Source organism: Apteryx rowi, unplaced genomic scaffold, assembly GCF_003343035.1.
Source record: "Apteryx rowi isolate R43461 unplaced genomic scaffold, aptRow1 scaffold_4, whole genome shotgun sequence".
NCBI lineage: Eukaryota > Metazoa > Chordata > Aves > Apterygiformes > Apterygidae > Apteryx > Apteryx rowi.
Window position 1 is genome coordinate 5,657,688 of NW_020450529.1, and position 23,612 is coordinate 5,681,299.

At 45.4% G+C, this 23,612-nt stretch overlaps 1 protein-coding gene across 9 annotated transcripts in view; it reads left to right on the forward strand.

Annotated features, from left to right (window-relative positions):
* The first annotated feature begins 81 nt into the window (after positions 1-81).
* Positions 82-23,612, forward strand: part of FOXP1 (forkhead box P1) — a 381,192-nt gene continuing 357,661 nt past the window's right edge. For 8 of the 9 annotated variants that reach the window (XM_026074865.1, XM_026074881.1, XM_026074883.1 and 5 more), the window contains exon 1: positions 82-443. The gene's annotated coding sequence lies outside the window, so the exon portion shown is untranslated. The remainder of the gene's footprint in view (positions 444-23,612) is intronic. The other variant, XM_026074868.1, reaches the window with a different exon arrangement.

Consider the following 23,612-nt stretch of genomic DNA (forward strand, 5'->3'; position numbering starts at 1 on the left):
GCTTTTTTTTTCTTTTTCTTTCCTCCCTTTAAAAAAATAAATAGTAAAAGGAGCGCGGCGGCGGAGCGGCGCGGACCAGCGCGGCGAGCTGCCCCCGCCCGCCCGGGGCCGGGGATGGTTTCCAAGCCGCCGTGCGCGGATCCCAGTGCCGGGCTGGCTGCGGAGCGCGCCGCTTGGAGCGTGGCCGCGCTCGGCGCCTTCGCTCTAATGATTTTAATTGCGTGGTTTTTGCTTTGAGTGAACTAAAGCGAGTGCGATTACTTCTTCTTTTTTTTTTTTCTTTCTTTCTTTCTTTCTTTCTTTTTTTTTTCCCCGGTTTCACCAAAAGGCGGTCAGCATCAGTTATTCAGACGTAACGTACCTACCAAAGGTATACGCTGCCTGCAAGCGCTCTGAATGCCACTTCTTTAGAGGAGCCCAACTTCGGTGCTCAGAAGTTTAAGGTTTCATTTTTAGTAACTGTTCTTTGAATGAGTAATGTATATGTGCTGTTTGTAGCGTGTTGTCTACACAATGTAGCCTTCTGATTTCTAGAGGACTGAATGGCTATAAGTATTAAAAAAAAATCTCTGAGCTGTGTTTCCTGTCCATATAGTTTTTCTGAACTTTTACCTGTTTTAACAAAATGTTACTGTCACTAATGACAGTCTCTTAATTAGACAAACTTTCAAGTACGTCGTCGAAGAAACTTGCTTCTTGTGCTGTTAATCCACGGTTTGCTTTAATTTTGGTGGAGGGAAAATAGGCATTTCACTAGACATAATATTAATTTACAGTTTCTGTTACTGCTGAGAAGCTCCTGCTTTTTTATTTTCCTAATTTGAGGGGTTTTGAAGTAATTTGAGTTGCCAGAGAAGTAAGTGCATGCAAGGAGGTGCTCTGCATCTTTGCAGCTAAATTTGGGAGAAGGGGAAATCAGGACTACTGGTTTCAATTTCTCTCCTCGCAATCTTTTCCTCTGCACATTTTATTTAAACTATCTCACAGTTGTACTGAATGGACCAGGGGACTGGGGGAGGAAGCTCTCCGCTAGTAACCATTCAAAAGGTGTCGGCTAAAATCTCATTGCAAAAAGGTATTGTAGCTTTAACATCTTGCATTGGCAGCATTCTTCCCCCTTAGTCTTTGGATTAGTCATTGTATGAGAGACAGAAAAAAAATCACTTTTTTTTTTTTTTTTTTTGGAAAAAGTAAAGTAAACAGCCTCCAACAAGTGAACCTTGACAACCCAGATTAAGGAAGGCAGGAGAGATCAAACAAAGCTGCTGCTGGGCTGTTGTCAGGAGCTGCCTCACTGAAAGCTCTGGACTGTTCGATCAGGCAGCAAGGCTATATGTTCACTTATGCAGAAATGGACCATTACAAATGCCGAGCTTTGTTGTGAAACCAAAGGATAACTTTGAGAAAAATAACTACTATTTCAAACAAGGTTTTCTCTTGCTTAAGATTTTGACTGCAAAGTTAGTTGTTGTGCATGGGTTGTTTTTTTTTTTTTTTTTTTTTTTTTTTTTTTTTTTTTTTTTTTTTTTTTTTTTTTTTTTGAGTGATAGTGATTTGGAGAGCGGTGTATACGCTTTCAGAGTGACTTAGGATTTGATTTTATTTATGCTGTCTAGAGATGCAGAGGAGAAGGTGTTTCACTAGTATAATGAAAACAGCGTAAAAGTTCTGTGGAATTCAGCTTTTATTTCTGGATCTCTGAATTGTAAGGAAACATGGATTTTTTTTTTTCTTTCCTCTGTATGTAAGTGCTGTAATGATGTATAGTAGAAGAGTTTAGTTGTGGTAAAGCATTGTATTTTATATGACTGAGTTCCTAGAGTTTACAAGACTTCTAACATCTTTCTTTTTTTTAAAAACATATTACCAGCCAGTTAGGAGGGCATCTTATTTTTGATATATCAAGATTTTTGTAAAACTATGTGTAACTTGACTTCATAGCTAAATTAGATTCAATTACTGTGTAGCTTTTTTCAGTGGAAATGGTAGTAAGGGATATTAATTGATACTAGGTTTTGCTTTAGTAAACATATCAGATACAAGTATTAATCAAACTTAACCAGTGCAAGTTAGGTTATTTTTGTTGCTTGACACTTTCATATTTGTGTTCAAACACTTCACTGCAAACTCTACAAATATGCTACCTATTTCATTTATTTAAAGCATTCTAAAACAATGGACATCTCTATTAAAAAATATCTAAGGAAAAAGGCTATTACCCTAATGTATATTAAGCAGGAGGCAGACCAAGTACACATGTACTGAAGAATTAAAAAATCCCAAACCTTTTCATATAAGTATTTCTTTAATTAGCAGTGCAGATCACACAATAAGTACCTTATACTTTTTATAAGGTAAGGTTTCATAACCATACTGCATAACTTATTATAAAGCCTGTAGTTTTTTTTATGGCATATACTTTAATTAGACAATAAAAAGTATGTGTGTTAAACATGCACATGTATGCTATTAAGCCATTTTGGGTAATGGGTAATGTTTTTTAACAACTATAAACATTTTTCTGTTTAAATCTGTTCCACTGGTAATAGTAACTCAGCCAGTTTTTATACCGTTAAGAGAAGGAACAGGAAAGTTGAGCAAAGAATTATGCATTGGACTTTATTACTCAGCAGAGGCTSCAATATGCTTTTCTGTTGGAGAGGTTCACCTTTTTTTAAGAGCTTAAATTTGCATTATCATCTTTGGTATGAAATACTGTAAACATTTTGGCTCCGGAATTATTCTTGTTTTATGGTACTGTAAAAATTAGGGAAAAGGGTGGTAGTAAAAAGCTAAATTTAAGGAATATAGCCTAGCATTTAATGTTCTTACTGCTTGTGGTCATTTATATTGAGAGATTGAACTGGATAATGTAATTCCTTTTGTGAAATGCCTTTTGAGGATCTATTTGTATATCAAATGAAATAACATATGCACACACATATGTAGAATATGTATGTAAAATACAGTTATTTCTGCAAGGCTGTCCGGTTATTTATAGGACATAATGATACTTCTGTCATCTTAAATTTTCTCAGAGAAGCTTTAATAAATTTAAATAGATTATATGCTGTCAGAAAATAGTATAAATTTTGTTTACGATTCACTTGCTTTAAGGTACTTATACTAAAGAAGCTCATTTAACCCCAAGACTGAGGAGCATTAAGTGGTGAGAGGAGTCTGCCGAAGAGCTGCCACTGCCCTTTGCTCTTGYGATAATCTTAAATTACTACGATTTAATTGCAACTTCGAGGCACTGAGCTGAATTTCTTTTTTTTTTCTTTTTTTTTTTTTTTCCCCCTTTTAATGCAGCCGAGACGGGGTGGGAGACGATGCGGCGAGGTTTTCCCCCGCAGGTAGCCGGGTTCCTTCTCCGAGGAAGGGCTTTTGTGCGGGCCTGGGCAGGCCTGCGGGAGGGTCGAGGCGTCGGGGGGAGCAGGACGGGGCCCGGCCGCGCGGCCGCCTCGGCTCGGCTCGGCTCGGGGGCACCCGCGTGCCGTCCGTCCGTCTGTCCGTCCGGCGCCGCCGCGCGAGCGTGCGTTTGAATTAAAGGGCGCGTGGTAATTATTCCTCGAGCGCCGCTGGCTGCTGGGGGCGAGGCCGGAGCCCGCRGCGGGGACGGTCCCGGGGGGACGCGGGTGGCCCCGTGCTGCGGCAGCTGCCCCGCGAGCCTGTGTCGCTAACTCGTGTAACCGAAACTTTGAGTCTTCTCCCTCTCTTTCTTTTCTTTTTCTCCCCCCCCCCCCCCCCCCCCCTCCCCCCGTGTGTTTTCACACCCGGCGAGCGGTTTAGCAGGGGGATGATGTGCAGCGGGAGCCAAAAAGCGTGTGCGGAGCAGGGCTTATAAACGCCCTGCGCTAGAGATCAGTGGCGCGTTTGCAACTGTTCGTAGAGGTCCTGGCAGCAAAACTTTGCTCGTGCGCTTAGAAAAGCGCGGCCGGGCTCGGAGTCCTTGGCTTCATGCGTTTGAAGACGTGCGTAAGTCCTTAGCTATGCTGAAGGCACGGCGGCGCTTAAATTGTGATTCCCATTGTTCTTCCCTTGGCCAAATCCTTATAAAATGTCTTGTTGCAATAGGAAATCTCAAGATTTGGTGTTTGCTAGAGTCGCTTTCCTTTGCACTGGCAGAAACCCTGCTCGCAGCCTCCTGCTCTCACAGCCTCCCGTGTCGTTTGATTCCTGCAGCTATCGCTGCCTTAGTGACTGCAGCTGCAGCGGGTTACGAGGGGATGCCGGTATCGTATGGGGGGAAAGCCAGGGCGGAATAACCCATACAGCCAGTAGAGAAAAACTTAATTGTGGGAACTCTGTCATGTTTTAATTAAAAGGAGGAGGAAAATAAAAAAAAAAAAAGAGAGATTTTGTGCTGAAGATTAAATAAGCTGTCCCATTTTTAGGAGCTCGGATATTTGTTGTTTGGGATGTCTCTAGCATGTGTCCTTTTTCTCACTTATGCGTTGGACCTACCAAGTTACAGAAGCTGCTGGCTCTATTAGCGTGCAGACTTCTCTGCAAATGCGCTCTAGGGTTTTGTCTTTCTGCTCTCCTGGCACCGGTCTCTTCCATGCATGCAAGTGAACAGACTTGTGTATAATGGCAGTTTGTGTGTGGCAAGAATCCAGAACAATCTCGATTAACTTTTTGTTCGGTCCCATCCTGAAAACGAAGGGAGTATCCTGCTAAACAGGAGAAAACAGAAGAGCCGGGGCAAAATCAGTTTCTCTCTCTACAGAGCATCTGGTACCTGAGGAGGACTAAATAATTTTTCTCCTTTTGTTRACCCGCCCTATGCTGTTTTTAAAACATCTCCATTTTAGTGCCTTGAAATTGCAATTAAGTTGTAGTAATTTAAGATTATTGCGAGAGTGCAAAGGGCAGTAGAAGCTCTTTAGAAGTCTCATCTCAACACTTAATGCTACTCAGTCAGGGGGTTAAATGAGTTTCCTCGATGTAAGTACTTAAAGTAACTAAATCGTAAACAAAATTTATACTATATTCTGACAACTAATAATCTAKTTAAATTACATTAAAGTATGTGTGTGAAAATGTAATTAAAGACAGAAATACTGTCAAGCCCTGTAAATATCTTGACAGGTCTACTGAAATGGAACCCGTATCATAAAATATTTACATATACCTGATATGTTACAGGGTTTCTGGGAGTGCTCTTCTACAACTAATTGTAGGCTTTTTTTCCCCTCCCCGTTTCCCGTTCAGTTGGAATGGTCTCGGAAAGTAATACGAATACATAAAGCGTTTTATTCAGATGATCCTCAAGTGTATTGTTTACCGTTAATCGGTCTCTCTGCACAATGCTTGTCGCTGCTGTGTTTTTATTAGAAGTGCCTATTTCCTCAATAAGTTAGTTTAGAACTGCTGTTAATTCAGGTGTAAACCCTGAAAACACAGGCATCTCCTGCAAAGGACTAATGTTTTAYGGTATTCGCAGCGTGACAGCGTCAGACGTGTGATCTTTAAGTCAACTCTCCTCTGCGGGTCCGACTGCAGATGAAATGGCCCGGAGCACCGTGCYGCAGGGTCTGTTGCCACTGCTGATTTAATTGATTTTTCAGACAGAAAGGCCTTACGATTCCTGCCCCCTCCTCCCAAATTTTGGAAGACGTGTGAAGGCGTTTCCCGCAGTACGAGCGCCCGCGCTGGCTGCCCGCGACCCCCCGTCGGTCTCGGCATGTTGCTGCTACCCGGCAGGGTCCGGTGTCTTCCCGCGGGCTCCCCACGGTATTCTCCTTGGGATCCCGCTCCCAGCTCCTCTCCCGAGCTGTTTATTCATTAATTAGCAGGTGAAGCGTATTAGCACATGGGTGCACTAGAGTGCTCGGGCTTCCCAAGGCATCTCGGGAAACCCTTCCCAGTTTTATGTGACCAGACATGCACTATTGCTGATTTAGATAGCGGAGCCGATGATGCCAAAGTGTTGTTAAGAGAGAGATAAATAGAGGGAGCGGAGCAGTAAGTAGAATGTCATGTCTCTATTAAAAAGATGGTGATAAAGGGAGATAAAATGGTGAGGGGGATTGGTTGTGCGCTCAGAGCGGCAGCGAAACATCTGATCGCAAAAATCGATGCAGAAGTCCCGGTCCGGCGAAGCAGTTGCAGGTATAATTAACGGAGGAGCGCGGTTTGGCTCGTTGCAAATATCGTAGCCCTGAATTTCCCTTTATTCTTCCCCAAAAAGGGGTCTTAACCGCTCTAGAGCTGTCCGTGCCCGGATGAAGACGCCCTTGCCTCGCCGCCCGTTGGAGCGGCTGCCCGTCCCGTTTTGTGCTCCCGGGGCGCTGCCGGAGTCGCTGCCCCCTCCCGCGTTTCACCTTTATCTTCGTGGCACCGTCACTCCCGCGGCCACCTTCGCTTCCCACCGAACGCGCGCTCCTGTCTGGGGCTCGGTCCTTGGCTTCGCGGCGGGATAACAGCAATGCCGATTTTTGCGTGTTTGAGTCTTTTTCTCGGCCGGGCTGCCGGTGGCAGAGGCCGCTCTGCAGAAGTGAAAAATGTAACTGATGGTAAAGAAATGAGTGGTTGCAGCGGGAGAGAGGGGAGCCGTATTAATTTTGCCAGTTCCGTAGTGAAACGTGCAGTATAACATTAAATCATCACTGCCTTGTTTGCTGAAAGGGTGTTAATCATTCCATTAAGAAGGATTAAGTAATTAACTGATATTTCTTTAGGAAACAGTGTCAATTTTTAAAAGCATCTTATTAATGAAGTAGAGTGAATACCAAGTTTACATTTCTCTCTCTGCTAGCAGAGAGCTCGGCGGTGAGATGGGTGGGAGCAGCCTTCCAAAGAAGGTTTGGGAATGGCAGGGTAGGAGAATAGGTTTTCTTGCGACTAAAATGCGATATTCTAATAGTGTTYCAATTACAAGGCTGTCTTTTATGACTTTTGTCAGCTGTGTTCCTTGCAAACCTTATTTCATGAGTGGCCTATTTGGGATTAAGAAGTTAAAACCTTCTTGAAGTGTTCATCTTGGTGCTCTGTCTCTCTCTCTCTTTTTTTTTTAATAATAGCTTTTATGTTGTAATAGTAAGCTAGCTGACGGTGAGTCATGAACTCTATCTTCTGTGAACCTTATGACAAATTTTTGCTCGCTGGTCAGGCAACTCGCTTARTTCATCCAACCCAGTTCCCACATCTTAGGCTTGCAGTAGGAAGAAAAAATTCCATTGAAATCGATGGTGTAAATCCTACTTTTCTCCTGTTGCAGAAATCCTCTTAAAAGCAGCGTCAGTGCAGTGTGTCGTGGAGAGCTGTTCGGGGGACTCGGAGCTCGGGGGGCTTCCTGGTGGCTCCTGGAGAGCGGCTCCTTCTGGGGGTTTGCAGGCGGGAGCCGGCAGGGAATGGACAAACCCGGGGAAGGATGCCGTTGGCGAGGCTTTTGGCGTTGGGGAGTGCTCAGGAAGGTCGGAAGTAGGTTGAGGAGAGGGYGCGTGCCCCGATGGGCATCGGAGAACAGTGGAAATACTTGTCGCAGTTTTGTTTCTGAAGGATCGAGTTCGGGAGCCCTGGCTGGGAGAGTGCGGGAAGCACCTGCGTGGGCGCTCCTGCATCCCGCACTGACCCTCCTGCCTTTCTCCCATGTTTTTGCCTCGACAGGGAGCGCGGAATTTGGCGTTTCCTTGTCAGGTTTCTCGCAGGTTTCCTGCCGTTCCTTGCAGAATGGCCCCTACTTCTAATATTGCAGCGAGCAATTCCGAAACTTAACCCGGACTGAAATTTTCCCTGAGTGATATGAATTCTGCCTGGCAAATAGCATAATACAGTAGCAACAATTGCGTTAGTATTGATACGTTGTGCTTTCATAACTGCTCCACTTCTCCAGCAGGGCTCCTTCCGACAGCATCATGCAAACTCGGCTGATCGGTGAACTGTAGATTATTTCCTCCCCTGCCCACCGTGGGTGAAATTCATAAATAGGTGCAGTTCAGTGCATGCTATATGAGGCAGCCAGATTTTGTTTCCTTTATGTGGCAAAAGCCCCCTAAACCCTCTGCTGAAATCACAGAAGCTTCCTTGGGTAGACTGAGTTTAAAAAAACAAAAAACATTTTGTCCCTGAGAATAAAATCTCTGAATATTCACGCAGGCCCCATAAAATAAAAAACTATCTAGATGTTTGTATAGAACATCATAGCCTATATCTACCTTAGCAGATTTAGAGGAGAGATTTTTCTCAGTACATTTTGCAATAATAAGGTGATAACATCTCTGGTGGCTTTTTTTTTTTAAGAGTCGTGTCAAGGGCCCGATCCTGTTGCTATTGAATTAAAGTGAGTGCTGGGAGAAGGGGTCTCTGAAATAGTTTGTAGTAAATTGTTTTTGTTAGTTTTAAATTATATGCTTGTGCATTTATGTTCAGGTAATGTATATTAGGTTTCTTAAAGCTTCTGCATTGTACTTCTGAAAAAGTGAAAATGTATTTTTCAGTGATAAATTAGTACTAAAAAGGCTTTGCAAGAGGAATGTTAAAAGTATGCAATGTGATTTCAGGTTGTGCAAGTATTTTAAAGTTATTCCCTGGCTAACCCGTTTTAGTTTTTGAGGGCCAGTAGTGTAAAGAATGGCTGTCTTATTCAGGAAATCTTTTTAATCCATCAATTCAGTTACGGGGTTTGACTGAGAATGGGAGAAACTCATCTTGGTATATTTTAGTAGATATTATAACATGTACATTTGTTCTGTTTTTTTTTCTCTCTCCCTTCATTGCTATAAAAACAGTATCTGCAGCACTCAAAAAAATACCATTTCATAAAATTTGGAATGGAACATTACCTGTGAATTAAACTAAAATATTTTAAGACAATCTAGCATATTCCTAGCATTAAACAGTCAGAGAAGACTAGATATTTCCTATTTATTTTTCAGATTGGCCAGAATATGGTCTTTCCGGAAAAGAGTACTTGGCCAGTTTAAGTGGAAGACTGGCTTTTTAGTGAGTGCTTTATATTTGCTTAGGAATTCTTTTCATGCAGAAGCATGTTGTATGGAAATGGAAATTTATTAACTAGGATTTTTAGGGATTATAATAGATTCCATTAGATTGAGGCACACTCAGAGAGAGGTAAACTGGTAAACCTGAAGAAACTGCAAAATAGTAGATACAGGCTTCTGGCTCTGTTATCAAACTTGCTGCATAAGCCAGAGTTTATGCACTGTGATAATGCTAATGACCAACAGAACCAATGATGCATGACTGGAGGAAATCGGTGGTATAATCAGAGAAAGTTATCAGGTTTTTGTCATTAAATATTAGTGATAAATAATACACTTCATTTTGAGTAGATAGGACATATTTAATTCTGATGTAGAGTTTCAATTTAATAAGGGGCATTGCTGAGTAAAATGATAATCTTTTGTAATTTAAAGGGAARAATAAAAATGCATTTGTTTCAGCATAATCTCCTGGCAGTGGCCCTGCAGTGCTGTTTGTCTTTACTGGTGTCTGATCACGAGGAATATTTTTGCAGCTATTTGAGGTGGCTGTTTATAGCAGGGTGTTTTATTTAAGTTATTAGTTTGTGCAACACAAAGCTAATTACATGAGACCTGAATCAGAGGAGCTGTTTAGTATAAACTAGGAATCTCCTTTTATTTTCTGCTTAAAAATGTTAATATTGTAGCAAATCTAAACTATGTGCTCCATGTAGCGGTTCCTCTGCAAAACAATATGCATGACAAGACATTAGCAGGAGGAAAGAAATTAAGACAAAAGATGCAGATAAAAGATATATTAGGTCTAATTTTGCAGGTTAAGTTAGTGGGAGAACAGGGAAGAGAAGTATAGCTTTAAACTGAAATAAGGAGGATATTAATAGTCTCTATAAAGGACAGTTTTCACCAGGAAAAAAAAAAAGCTGGCTGGCTTTTTTTAGCGGAATGGGCTAACACCCAGTGTAAATCTGTGTCATTAACTGAAGTAGCGCGTGATTTTTGGAACACGGCTTTCCCTCCTCTGAAGCTTTGCCCGCAGAGGTCCGTATCCTCGGCTCCAGGCACACGCGGTGGAGGGTTTTCCTTGCATACCCTTGGGTCGCGAGCTGCGGGACCCTCTTCGGATGGATGCTGCCGCTTTTGCCCCATGGGCGGCTTTGTACCGTGGCCAGGATCTTCCCACCACCCTTCGGAGTCGTGTTCAAACGCGGGATCTTGTCTCGAGTTTCCAGAATTAGGTGGCACAGTGAGTAAACACCGCTTACTTGCCAGTTCTCACATCCTCTTTTGCAGCGAGTATTGCAGCAAATCCTGCAGTTTTGACTCATTTCAAAAGTTCTTCACTGATTTGAAGCAAATCTCGCCTGACTTTTGAGAAAGAACTGTAAGTCTGGCCATGGTTCCTGAATGCACAGTCTTTCTGTATGGGAATGTAATATGCTTGATTTGGCCTCGGCATAAACTTGGGCAGCTCTGAGTAACTCTAGCTAGAGTTATGTGCCTGTATCTAAGGGTAAAATTTGGCCTGCAGTCATCCCTTATTGAAAGCTTTATGGAAATACTTTGTTCTTGCTACACACAAATATTTACATTCTGGTGGGAAGATTTCCCCCCTCCCCCCCGTTTTCTTTTTCACTTTATGCCACAAGCACAAGGAGGGAGTGGAAGTTATTATGCTTATTGCCCCGTCAATTTAAAATAACGCAGAGGTTTTCAACTAGCATTTTTCATAGGTCAAAAAAACCCCCCAAACAACCAAAACCTGCCTGTGTTGGAAGCAGTGTCTACTTGTCTGGTTGCAGCCAGCCTTCCAAGGTGGGACGTGGCTTCCGCGTAACACTACAGGTAAATCGCAATGGGAAGGGCATACAGAGCAGAAAATTTCCCTGGAAAAATAAAACCGGCATAGGATATAACCCACCTTTTAAAACCAGCACATCCGGATGTTTCTGTTCGTGGTGTTGAATCACCTACGTGTGTCAACCTCTGCCTGGCGGATGCTCTCAGCAGAGCGAGGAGGACGACGCAGGTTGTTCTGCGAACCCATTGCCGCGCTCYGCCGTGACTAAGCGAGAGTGGTCGCTTTGCAAAGCCTTTATCTTCTCAGAAGTTTTCTCAGATGAAGGGCGACGCTGCTTGTACAGACTGACAGTGCTCGGTGCTGCACGTAGTGAGGATTTGGTTCAGTTGTAGCTAAATAGGTGGAGGCGGTGGCTGCTGCTGGAGCAGACCTGCCTGCTTCTTGCTGTCTGCTCCCGAGCGCTGTTCCCGTCGCTTCCCTGCACTTCCGCTGACTCCCGTCTGACCAGCGAGCGCGGCAACTCGGGGAGCTAACCCAGCAGAAAACAAACTTGAGCAGGAAAAAATGTTTTCTGCCGGTTGAGCATCCTGGTTTGACTCTTTGGAGGTCGGATGAATGACGGGGCCAACGCGAGGAGGGGGAGAGGACCACCACCTTGAGAAGCCGCTGGCCTCCTGGTGAGCTTAGCTATAAGGTGACACCTTGGCCAAAGGCTCTGCTCTCAGGCTTTCTGCCCGGATCCACTCTGCCGCTTCTGTGCGGACGAGAGGCATGCTTAACCTTAACCAAAGCCCTGTGTTTCCTGGCCCTTTGTCCTGCGGCGCTCTGAGGAGAGAGTAGCTTGGGGTCTCTGGCTCTCCTTCCCATCTTTGGGGTGAGCTAGCGGGATGTAGCGCCCTTCGCCCGGAGGTGCGTTTGGGATGTGCACACGCGTGCTCGGAGCAGCGGGAAGAGCTTGCACCACGTGAGCTGGGYGGAAAAGGGGAGAGGAGCCCCACGGTGAGCGGAGGACCGGGTCGCTGATGGTCTGGCTGAAAGGTGGTAGTAACGGACTGAAGACTTCCAAGGAATGGAGATGGAAAAAACACTTTCCTAAGGAACACAGCTCCACCACATTTTGGGCCCATAAAGGGCACAAACCCTCTTTGTCTTGTGTTTCCTTTCAGCCTTTCCGCCACCCCTCTGCTGCTCCTCTTGCACGGGCTGCTCTGCAGTGGGTTTCTAGGGATACCTGTTGATAGTGTTGAGGCAGAGACAGCTAATGCAAGYGCGGTTTTGTATTTGCTTCCTTAACAGTGCTCTGTTAGTGCCAGTCACTGAGGTCACTAATGTGAATTTGCTTAAGAACCCRGCATCGCTTTTTCTTTTCTTCAAGTTTTCTTCTTTCTTGTTAGCAGTAAGTGCTCAGCTGATCCAAGGTTGGGTGTTTTTGATAAGGGCATTGAGAAATATCTGAGTTACTAGTTGCTATTGCCTTTTTTTAATAACTTATCTGTGTGATAAGCAAATAAAGCTGCACATAAAACTTTAATACAACCATATATCCAACCTGTTAACTAACTTTTGAGTTAACGAACAGAAATTGATGGGGAAATATATAATCAGAGCTCAATGGCATGATGCTGGCTTACACCAAGTAAAGATCTGACTATTCACTCTCCATGCGTTAGTGTAGGAACATATATGTTTGGTGCTTGTGGCTTGGAAGGTGGCTTGGGCGTGTGACTCCCAGTGTTAGTTACTGTGATTCAGACTCGGTCCCGATACCCATGCACTGATAATCATGCAAAACACCCTCCTCTTTGTCTGGTGCGAAGACTGGTTGAAAATGCCAGGTGTTCGGCGACTAGTATATATGGTCGTTAATGCAGTGTTAGGTTCACTCAGGCTTGTATTGGGTTTTTGAGTAAAGCTTTAAATACGGTTTATGCTTTTATTGCTTTTGAAATTGGTGCAGGTGCACGTTAACAGGAAGCGAAACGCTAGGAGCCCCGAGGGAGCTTCGTTCGAGTCGTGCCAAGCAGGTACGGCGTGTGAGCGTTATCACCTCGCTGATAACCTGGCGTAGCGCTGGCGTTCGCACGTGGCGTGGGGATTATGGGGGTGAAGTCACGCCGCAGTTTGGCACGGGCTGGTGCATTCCTGAGACGCCGTGGGCCGGCCGCGCGGCTCGAGGGCCCCGTTGCTCCYGGCGAGCTGAGCAATGCCGAGCAAGGGGGGATCTCCTTGTCTGTGACGACTTCGCTCTCTTGAGCGATCGCTCAGTTGCTAACGGTGCAGACYGTCCATATGCACGAATTGAAAGGGATTGGTAGGTTGTTGTTGTTTTAGGAGGCATTAACAGCCAACGCACGGTGCTGTCAGATGTCTCCGACTTTCTTCTAGCCCTTCTGCATAACGGGTGTGTTGCTGACGGGGCGTAAATGAGGTGGGGTGACGTTGGCCGGCCGTAGCCGGCGCACGAGGAGATGCCAGGCGCCTGTCAAGCCTTCGGCCTCGCTCGCCCGCTGCGATTGCTGGAGCTGGGGCGCCGTGGTCTTCGCCAGCCCCGCCGTGCTCGGCGCAGCCCGTTGCGAACGCGGGGTCATGCGGTGCCAGCGATGCTTGCCGCGTCGAGACGCGTCTGGGGGAAGCGAGACCATGAGCCAGCTGTCTGTCGCGGGGCCTCCCTGGTGTTGCACAAAGCTGTCTGGCTGCTTCAGCCGACAGCCCTTTTACTACCTGTTTTTGCATTGTCTTGCTCAGGAATTTGAATGTGGAGTCTATGAAGCGAGGCATCAAAGCACTAACCCTTGCTTTTAATTATTATTTCTTTTTCTTTTTGGAAAGGAATAGCAGACAGAATAAAATAATGATTATCCACCTTTCTCTTCCTCCTCGTTTCATGCCTGACGTGAGTCACAGCATCTCACCAGTGCTGCGTGCAGTTTGAAAGACGTCCGGGTGAAGCAGTCCTTTTGAGGCAGAAGTGCAGTCTTTGGCCAATACTGCCTTCAGCCTGGTTTCTTCGCTGAGTGATGGCTGCGGCGATAGATCTCCTGTGCTGCCTGTGCAATTGTACAGGCTCCTAAATAACAAACTTGCCTTGCGTGAGGGTGAGCTTCCGTTTGTTCCTACGTGGCGAGAACGTATCTGCCTGCAGGGTTAATTGCTCCTTGTGCTCCTCTGTTTTCCTCTCTCCTTCTAGACCAGTTTGAGAGTTTGTTCAGCAAAGCCAGCGCAATGGTATCGGGATATAGGCCCTCCCGCTTACCGGCCTGCACGCACAGCGAGCGTCTGGGAAAATGCCCCCTCCGAGTCAGTACAAATTAAGCGTCAAAGACGGAAGCAGAGATGAAGCTCTGTGAGAAGACCTGTGACCTGATCCAAGAATTGTGCGATGTGCAAAGATGGAGAGAAAAGCAAAGCTTCTCATCCAAGACATCTAGGCTGCGATGCTCCTGCCCCGGGGCCTGCTGGAGCCTGGCTGGAGCTTCGGTGCAGCCCACTGAAGCCTCCTGAGATCTCTGCTGTCCCATCCATGCTGGAGACCAGCGCGTGCTAGCTAGCACCTAAGGCTGTAGCGGTGTAGTCGGGAGGTCCTGTACGAGCTCTAGATTTAGTTGGTGAAGTTGCCCATGGCTGTTGGCAGCTGAGTTTGGCTGTCCAAGCCGACTCTGCCGTGTTGTACTGGTCGGGAGCCCCGTATGCGTCGTGTTCCCTGAATGCACCGTCTTGTGCGTGGGGATGTGCAGGAGGGACCTGAGGTTTCATAATGGGAGAAATTAGTGTTGGTGCGAGAAGACGAGTGCAGAAACCTTACGTTCGTGTGGCTCGTCACCCAAACCCTGTCGTGGCGGTAAGGAAATGGGAGGGACCTCCATGAGAACCCAGGATGTCAGAAGCTAACAAAACAGCACTCATATATCAGCCTGCATTGAACGATTTAAAAAAATCAGGCAATGGTAGATTACCACTTGGTTTTAAGTAAGTGTAGTGTTGAGCTCAAATTAAGAACAACCTTGAAATGGCAGAGAGTCATAAAACTGTACACTGGGATTTTAAAAATTACCTCCATTGGAATCCTGGAAGCATCTGTTACATAATTAATGCACTTAAAAATATACCCTATTTATGATTAATCCAGGACTGTCATGTGTGTGTGTGCTAGTTAAATGTCTAGATCCCAGGGTGCAATGCGAGGAACGAAATGCAGTTGTAATCTATTTGACAGTTATAGGAAAGGACACTTTCTACAAATAAATATATTTTCCTTAGCCTCTTTATTTGTGAGGGCCAAGCTTATGTCTGTTGTGCTGAGTTTGTTGACTGGTAAACGTTTTGAGACTTATTCTGGTAATTTTGTAGATCTACTGGAAAAAATAACTCAAGAATAATTAGGGACATTGGCCATACAGTAATGTATCATACGTGTGACAGTGCTACTGGTTCGATGATCTCGGGTATGGTATATACAATTAAAAGCGCTAAGGCTCTGTACTGTGAAGCATTTTGAGCAGTCTGAGATATACACATGCTTCAGGGGCTGCATGTTTCGCGAAGGATAATTTGGCAAAGTTACTGAATGTCTTGGGTCTGTTCTCCGAAGAAGTGTTTGAGGATGAGACTTCCCCTTGATGAGAGCGGTTGAGCATGCACGGTAATTATCCAAGCAAGCACAAGTACAACTTGACAAATCTCAGCCTGCACAGTTTCCTACCAGGAAGGTTTCGGGGGTTCTCCAGCCGGGTTTGCGTGGAGGCGTGTGGATTGGCACCTGGGTCCTGGAACGGTTTCTGGCATCTCGCTTCCTCCGACAGGTTTTTCTCTCCTCCGTTTCTGTTCCTTTTTCCCCCTTCCTCATCTGACCGCGGTCTTGCCGGGTTGGTGTGGGGCCGTGCTGTGTCAAACCAGAGTCGTCTTCCGTCTTGCCTTGTTTTCGTTACTGTTTTGCAAACGGCCCGCGAGCCGTGCGCTGGGCAAGGCAAGGGGAGCCTGGAGGCGCCGTGGTGGGACGTGGGGGGCCTGGGGCTCCCGCGTGTTTCTCCACCCTCCGTGGCCCAGCCGAGCGCCTCAGGTGCAGTCGCAAGAGCCACAGGATGCTGTAGAAGCTTGTAAAAAGCTTCAAAATGAACCAGTGGTTATTTCTTTATTTATTTTTTTTTTAAGTGTGCGGTCGTGGGGGGTGCTGGCTGCRGGAGCGTTTCGAGGTTCGGCGCTGCAGGTCTCGCTGCACCTGGTGGGGCTGGAGGCACGGCCGGGAGAGGTGCCCCGCGTGGCGAGCCGGCCCTGCTCCCCGTCCCGCTCGTGATCCGGCGTTTCCCACTTGTCGCGGCTTATTCCTGCGTTTCGGAGCCCTCTCCCCGACACCCGCGCCGGGCGCCGTAAGGGGGAGGCGAGTTTCAGAAATCTCTGGTCCGCGGGCGGCGTTCTTGGCTCTTCCTCGCCGCTATTCCAGATGGGAATGCCGCTTCTGACTCTTCCCGCTCCACAGTGCAAAACCCTTGTTATCTTCGCCGTGCGAAAGCGTGCTCAGCATGGGCTTCTCCTTTCAGTCCTGAGGAGAGATTAACGTCGAGATACGTGTGCGCCAGACTGTTTATTTCTAGAAAATTGGGACAAAAAATTGATTACTATTGGTAACTTAATTTTCTGCAAGCTGAAGAGCCCCAAAGAGAAACCCACTTCAAAAGCTCTTTTTTCTTTTTTTTTCTTTTTCTTTTTTCCTTTTACAAAGGAGATGTTTTAACTGTATTTCAGTGGTCTAGGGTTTCAGCCACTTTCTTTGATACGGATTTGTGTGAAAGCAGTTGTGTTAGACAGAAGGAAATGATAAAATCTCAGAATTAAGGTATAGGATGAGAAGGGCAGTGAGGAGCATGAAATTGAGACATGTTCAGTTCTAACAAGCGTTCCTCCAAGCAGACCACGGTTCCTCGGCTCGTTGCAGGTCAGGGCGTCGGTGTTTGGTAAGTTTAATGGATTGGGGTGGGTGGCTGGTAAAAACAACAACAAAAAAAGAGATTTTTAGGAAAAGAAGAAAAACTGGTGACTACCGTAGTACAAGTTTATTTTTAGACTTTGAATGCATTTGAATCGCTACCATTAGAAAAAAAAATGAAAAACTTCTTAGCTCACATTATCCTCTGGATTTCTTTAATTTATTTTTAAAGTGGAAATTTTGCAAGCTGACGTTTTGCAGCATGCGTAGTACGAGTTGGCTGACAGCATTGTCTGGCAAAAGAAATAACCAAATTATTATTCAGTCATGGGTTTTTAACAGCCGCAAAGCAAGTGGATGTTAACTAAATGATGCAATTTATTCCCTTCCTGCTTATTGCCAGCTTGCCTATTACASAGAGACTGCCAGCTTTAAATAAGTGGTACCCAGATGGTAGTCGCATGACGCCCACTTGGTTACAGAGCCTAAGCAGGGAATAACTCGGCAGCCACTACAAGCTGTGGGTCAATTGAGGGGGAATGCCTGTTGCTTCACAGTTTTGCATATGTAAATCTGTTAATGTTATGGCAGTATTGTGCGGTCTAAACACAAGCGCTGCCTTTCTCCGGGGCCCCGATGAACTTGGACGGCCGCCCGGCGAGCGAGGCCGGGCAGGGAGCGCCGCCGCGGCCGCTTCCTCGGCGCGAGCCCGCCGCTTCCCGGATGCGCCGGCCGGCTCCGCAGCCGGAGCCGCCTCCGGGAAGTCCCGCCGATAGGCTGCCGCCCCGGTCGTCGCGGGGGCAGGCGCAGGGTGGCGAGGCCGGACCGGGCGCCCGCGCCTCTGGTTTTAGCCCCGGTGCGGCGCGGCGGGCGACGGGCTTGGCCCGGCCCGYGCGCCTCTGCCGCCCTCGCGCTTCCCTCCTCCGCCTGCCGCGCTTCTGCGCTCCGTTTCATCGGCTGCAGATGTGGCGCGCAGCCGTCTCCCAAAAGTCATGAACTGTGTCGTCTGCGCGGCTTAACAGCCAACATCTGCTGCAGCCGCCTGATGGAGACGGCATGGAAGCAATTTGGGGAGCGCGCCGCGGCGCTTTCCCTCCGTCTCCGCGCCGGCCCCTACAGACAATTACTCGAGATTAATTGCGCCGGGATAGTAAACTGCAAAAGCTGGGTTTGAATCCGATTCTCCTTTTTTATTATTATTATTATTATTATTATTTTGAAAGTGGTAGTTAAAACTGTTTGACATGGGAATGCTTTTTACTGTTGATCATTTCTGGTTCTGAAAAGTTTGTTACAATGGGTGAAAACAACAACCAAAAAAAGCCATAAAAAGCTGGGGCTGTAATATGCTTAAAGGCTCAAAAAGTACCAATAGTGTTGGTTTAACCAAAGAAAACGTTCCTGGAGGTATTGTAAATTTTATGTGCCAGATGAAAAGCATTAAGTGTGTTATTTTTCACGAAGCAAAAACATTCTGATTTTAACCATTTTGTAAATTATATTAATGCTGTAATCCTGCTTAAAAAGCGTTGGGCCTGTTCCACATGCGCTTACCCTCGTGAGTGGGTCCCGCTAGGCCGTCCTGGGGCCTCTGCGTGGGCACCGCCTCGCGCCCTCCCCGGGCCATGGACTCAACTGCTCTGGGTGCAGAAATCTGGCTTTTGGGGCATAGCACCCTATCTTTTTTTTTAGGTTGCATGTGAGCATTTAAAATGCCGTAAAGAATAAAATCGAGGGGAAAACTAAGCTGATTTAGAATGTAGCAGAGAGCTGAGATCTTTCACTATTTTTATCTTTATTTTGCTAATTATTTGTCATGGAGATATGAGTTGATTCCTTGAGATTTAAGCCTCTTAGGAGTAATTTTTTTGGCTAATAGTCATTTTCCTCCGCTTAATGTTCACTGGCTACAGTATTTCAGCGGCGTTCACTGGTGGCATGGGTCGCACAGATTAGGTGTGTCATGGGCTACTCTCATTTCGAGCATCGAGGCTTTGTTCTCCGGCACCAGATGGAACTCTGCAGATTGCTATTTATCTTTTAGATGCTGCACTGTAACCGGATCTTCAATACATCTTTAGACATCTATCCAGAATTTACGGTGTGGAAATAAACCCAAGGTTCACAATATGGACCAGCAAGGGGGAAAAAGTGATTAGAAAAAAAATAAAGGACCTATAAGCACTTTAGGGATTGCACGAAAGGTTTGTAACTTATTGGCGATTCTGTCATTCACATCACTTGGGCTGTGTTGGTAATTTGTCCAGCAATTGTCCTTTTTGATGGAAAATTACTTAGCAATTGTTGAAGAGCCTGTAGCAAATCCTTATACCGTAAAGGTAAATCAAGCTAGGCATTGGTTTATATGTGATTTTTCAGTTCCTTATATTAGTGTGAGAACTATAGCTTACCCTGCTGAAAACTTAATTAGGCAAACAGAATGCTATGTTAGCAGACACTTATAAACCCAGTGCGCTCAGGACTAGATTCAAATAAGTTAATAAGAGTTATATTAGGTGTTTCTAATGGTACTTTTTTTTTTTTTTTTAATAAATGTTGTCTTTGGTAATAACATCCTTAAGTCACCCTTTTTGGGTAATAGCTTTATTGGAAGGCTTGACTGTGTCTGTTTAGTTGCAAAGGATCCCTTCTACTTTGCAGTATGTTAATGCAAGTTTCTTCATAGCCTTTAATATTTGGATGGCTGATGTAAAGTCCCTATAGGAGAAAACTGGAATGAAAGAAAGAAACAATCTGTTATGAAATACGCTGAGAAAAGCTAGCAGACACTAACAGCACAAATCTTCAGAATTAGAGTGGGTGTAGGGGTRCATGCATGTTTATATGTAATGCATTTAAAATGCCAATAGCTTATGCCTTTTGAAGGTTCCAAATCATAGCTGTCATATTAGCTATACCATTTCCAAAAATAATGTTGAGGAACAGACTGATACTGATTGTTCAAAAAAAAGCATCGTTATTCTTTGATACTTTTTGGGCTTCTTGCTTCCCCACTCAAAGCAGGTGTTTCCAGGTAGTGTGCCTCAAAAATTGTTTGCTTAAAGGATTTTGATTCCAAATTGAAGCCATTTTCCTAATTTTTTTCCTCCTAGAAGAAAGGATAACGAGGGGAAGGGCCTTCWTATTTTCTGTACTATTCATTTCAGCAAATGGGGTTTTAGACAAAGCTCATTAATGTAAAGCCTGCAAATGTAAAGTGGAAGTCGGAAGTTTGGGACTTGGTTATTCCGTAACTAATGTACAACTTCCCTCATGTCTGTGTGCTCCTATCTATGAAGTGGAAATAGGGAAAAGTTACATTGTTAACAGGCTGCTGGAAGATTTAAATAATGCTTGTGAAGTGCTTTGAGGTCACCTAATACAAGGCATATTGGTAATAAAAAGAGCCGATATTTTTTGTAGATCCATATCTCTTTTTTTAACCATTCTCAGCCTCAAGCTGTGGGCTCCGTTGCTGGGGCAGTGGAGGGGGGGGCTGTGTTGTTCCCGAACTGTTTTGTACTGTTGTAGCTGAATGTGCCTCTCTGTGCCAGCAAGCGCAATTGTCACTGGGGGCAGACTTGAAAACATTTCTTGAAAATTGGTAAACCAGCGTTTGTTTGTTRTGATACTGCTACAGATCATGTCATGTGTGATTGTTAAAACTTATTTTAGGCTCGTGTCTGTGGGTGGTGGGCCAGGACAAGTGCATCTCTGTTGGATATGGCAACCTTCATTTGGCAAAGAGAGCAGAGTCTGATTATACGATAAGGCTAGAAAATAAATAGTACCTTAGTATCCCAAAACAGAGGAGAGTGCATACAAGTGCTGTTGGTCTTTCATCATTTTGCACCCTACCCCGAAACAACAGAAACCTTCAGTGCRAAGAAGTGCTGAGAACAGAGCTTAAAAGGTCCTTTCCTAAGCAGAGATGAGTAGGGGATTCCCTGCGAGAAGATCAGATAAGATAGTAAACGGAGGATTCGGGCAGAAAAGTGGTTTGGAATTGCAAATCAGTGGTTTGCCCATAAGTGGTTTGGGTTGGCTGCGGTGTTTTCTGATCATATATTTTTCAAAGATCTCTAGTAATTTTTCACCCTTGTCTTTAAGCTCTCACGGAAGGGTCCTGATTTTCAAAGGCAGGGAATGATTGTTCAACACTCCAGAGCTCCGGTAGCTGCGCGGGCTGATGCGAAATTGCCGTYCTCTCTTGAGGACCCTGATCTATGTCTCTGATAGAGCTCTTTGCTTTCAAAACGCTTTAATGCAATTTGTCACTTTCTTGAACATTGTAGGAGGTTGAATAAATACTCTCTCTACATGCATATGCGTCTATGTGTATACATATATCTATATTGATCTCTCTCTCTCTCTCTCTCTCTCTCCATATATATGCATGTGTGTGTGAATCAATGAAGCTTGGACACACTGCATGTTCAGCAACTTGCCAAAAGCAACAGGAGGAATTGGTGTCAGAGTGGGCCTTAAATTTTGTCGGTCGCTGGCTTGCGATGCCACAGCTGTGCAGGACCCTGCCAAGCAAACTGCGATGTAGTGACTGCTCTGGCTTTCCCCATACAATATGCTGCTATTGTAAAATGTGTATTAAACTATTCAAGAGCTGGACATATTTTGTGTAATGACTGGAGTACAGTAGCTTCTAATGCATCGCTTGGTTCAAGCCCTCTAAACCTTGGGCAGTTTTTTCCTGATATGAAATGTATAGCCTTCATCTAAGGGGAAAAAAAAATTGCAGTTTAACGAATTATTGATACCTGGTTGCAAAGAGAGGTAAGTGTTTTTCTTTGTTTTTTGTTTTTTTTTAATGTTTTTATCTATTTCTTTAGCTTTGGAAAAGCTCAAGTGGAGTAGCTGGGTGGCACAGGAGACTTGTGTCTCTGCCACTGACGTCTTGCGTGACCATGGGCAGATCATGTAACCTTGTGGGCCTGGGTCCTCCCTTTGGGGTTTCTCCRCCTTGTTTGACGTTGCAGGCTGCTTGGGGGGCTGCAGGCACAACTGGGTGTCACGCTGAATCCGGAGGATGGCCAGGGCGGTGAGTGCCTGACTGCTTTGCTGAGGAGACCAGTGCTTGCAGCCTTCACAGCGCAGGTGGCTAAAGCTGCAGAAAATACACTGTTAATACTCACGGCAGAGCCCAGGTCTCTGGCTGCCCCTTTGCAAGCAGCGACCCCGCTGCTTGGGAGCCCAAATGGATCAATTGGTCACGTTGCAATCTCCCACTTGCCTCTGAGTTGTGGTCCAAAGCCCAGTCCTTCGTGTTCTTGCGCYTTGACCGCTCTGTTTTCACAGGAGAAATCATCTGAGCAGAGTTCGGGTTATGCTTTCTGCCCTGGCAGCTGATCTGCCTGGTTTAGAAATAGAAGGATTTTTTTAAATAGGATATGTATCCAGCTTGTGTGCTTGTCCTGCACCCCCAAATCACCTTCAGTGCCTGCTGACCTCTTTCCGGTGGCCTGAAACCTCCAGCTTCGTTGCATCAGCCTCCACGAGGCAGACGCGCTATCTCAGAGCACTGGCAGTCTCGAGGCTGAAGATATTGTTGGCATAACACGAGTATAATTACTGTCAGTATAATCAACAAGGATTACTGGATTGATTTCTCTTGTGTTTGCCTTCAGATGTTTAAGAAACCCCAAACTTGCATAAGAGTAAATAACTTGGTAGATTTCCTTGTTGCTGGAGGCAGGTTTCCGAGCYGGAGCGCAGCTTCCCCTGCAAGGCRTGGGATCTTGCATGCACTCAATCTAGACTGTGAGCACAGCGTTGCCAAACCATAGGTGTAACAGCGAGCCGAGRATGCTGTTGATCAGACTGTCTTGTCCAGCAAGGTGCTTTTTTTTTTTTTGCAATTGGTTGCAGCGTGGTGGCTGGGCAGCCTGCTGCCACCCATTGCCTGGGCCAGGAGAAGCGTCCGCCGCGGGGAGGATGCTCTGCAACAGAGCGACCTGGAGCCTGGAGATGATGCTCCTGAGTCCTCCCTCAGTGCTAACTTCACTGCTTTTAACAGCTGAAGAGGGTTCAATCTCCTTAGTGATTTGGGTAAAGGTGAAAACAGCTTTAATTTTTTTTGGCTAGAGTCTAAAATGAATGTGCACCCTTCTTAAAGCACCTGGCAAAGAAACATATTTCTTACAGGTGTAGCTGGTTTCGGTTTTTGCCCTGTGCTCTCTTGCAAATGTGCATCTCTCTCTCTCTTTCCTTTTCTCTTCTTTTCCTTTTTTTTTTCCTTCCCCTTTTACCTATATATACACTTCCTTTGGAAGCTCTCTATTCCATCCAGGCACCTGCATTTCAAGTCTCTATCATGCAGATACATTTTTTTTTTCCTCTTTAGACMTGTGCCATGCTGACAGGCCTGAGGCTAGAACATGCTTTTTATCTGTGAAGGCTTTCTCTTGCACTTTCACTTAGAGTAGGTGATGCTTTAAGGCAAAGCCTCGGAGGCCGTGCTGTGTTGTTCAGAGCCAAGACCCAGCCTCCTGCTCGGTGTTGAAAGTCAGACTGTTCCAGACTTGCGACTTGGATTCAGGAGTGTACTGAAAGGTTTGCATGTCTGAATCAAAGGAAGTGAGATGTAGATTCAGGAGAGGTTGAAGTGACCTTTGAGCTTAATTTCTGCATCTACTTTAATTTTTCAAAATACTCAATAACTCGAGAGAGAGTGAATTTTGGGAGCTGTGTCCACATAGTCTGCATGATCTGACTCTTTCATGCTGGGCCAATATTTGAGCTGTGGACCTGAATGTTAGCAGTCTGAAAATCACAGGAGTCCAGATGAGGAGAGGAATCTAAAAATCAGAGGGTGTGCATGCACCAAGATTGCATGAAAACTTACTTTCTGGAAATGTAACTTCTTTTTTGAGTCCCTATGGCATAGATGCTGTGCTGTACTGTCTTCTGGACTGTCCCAAGAGCATAT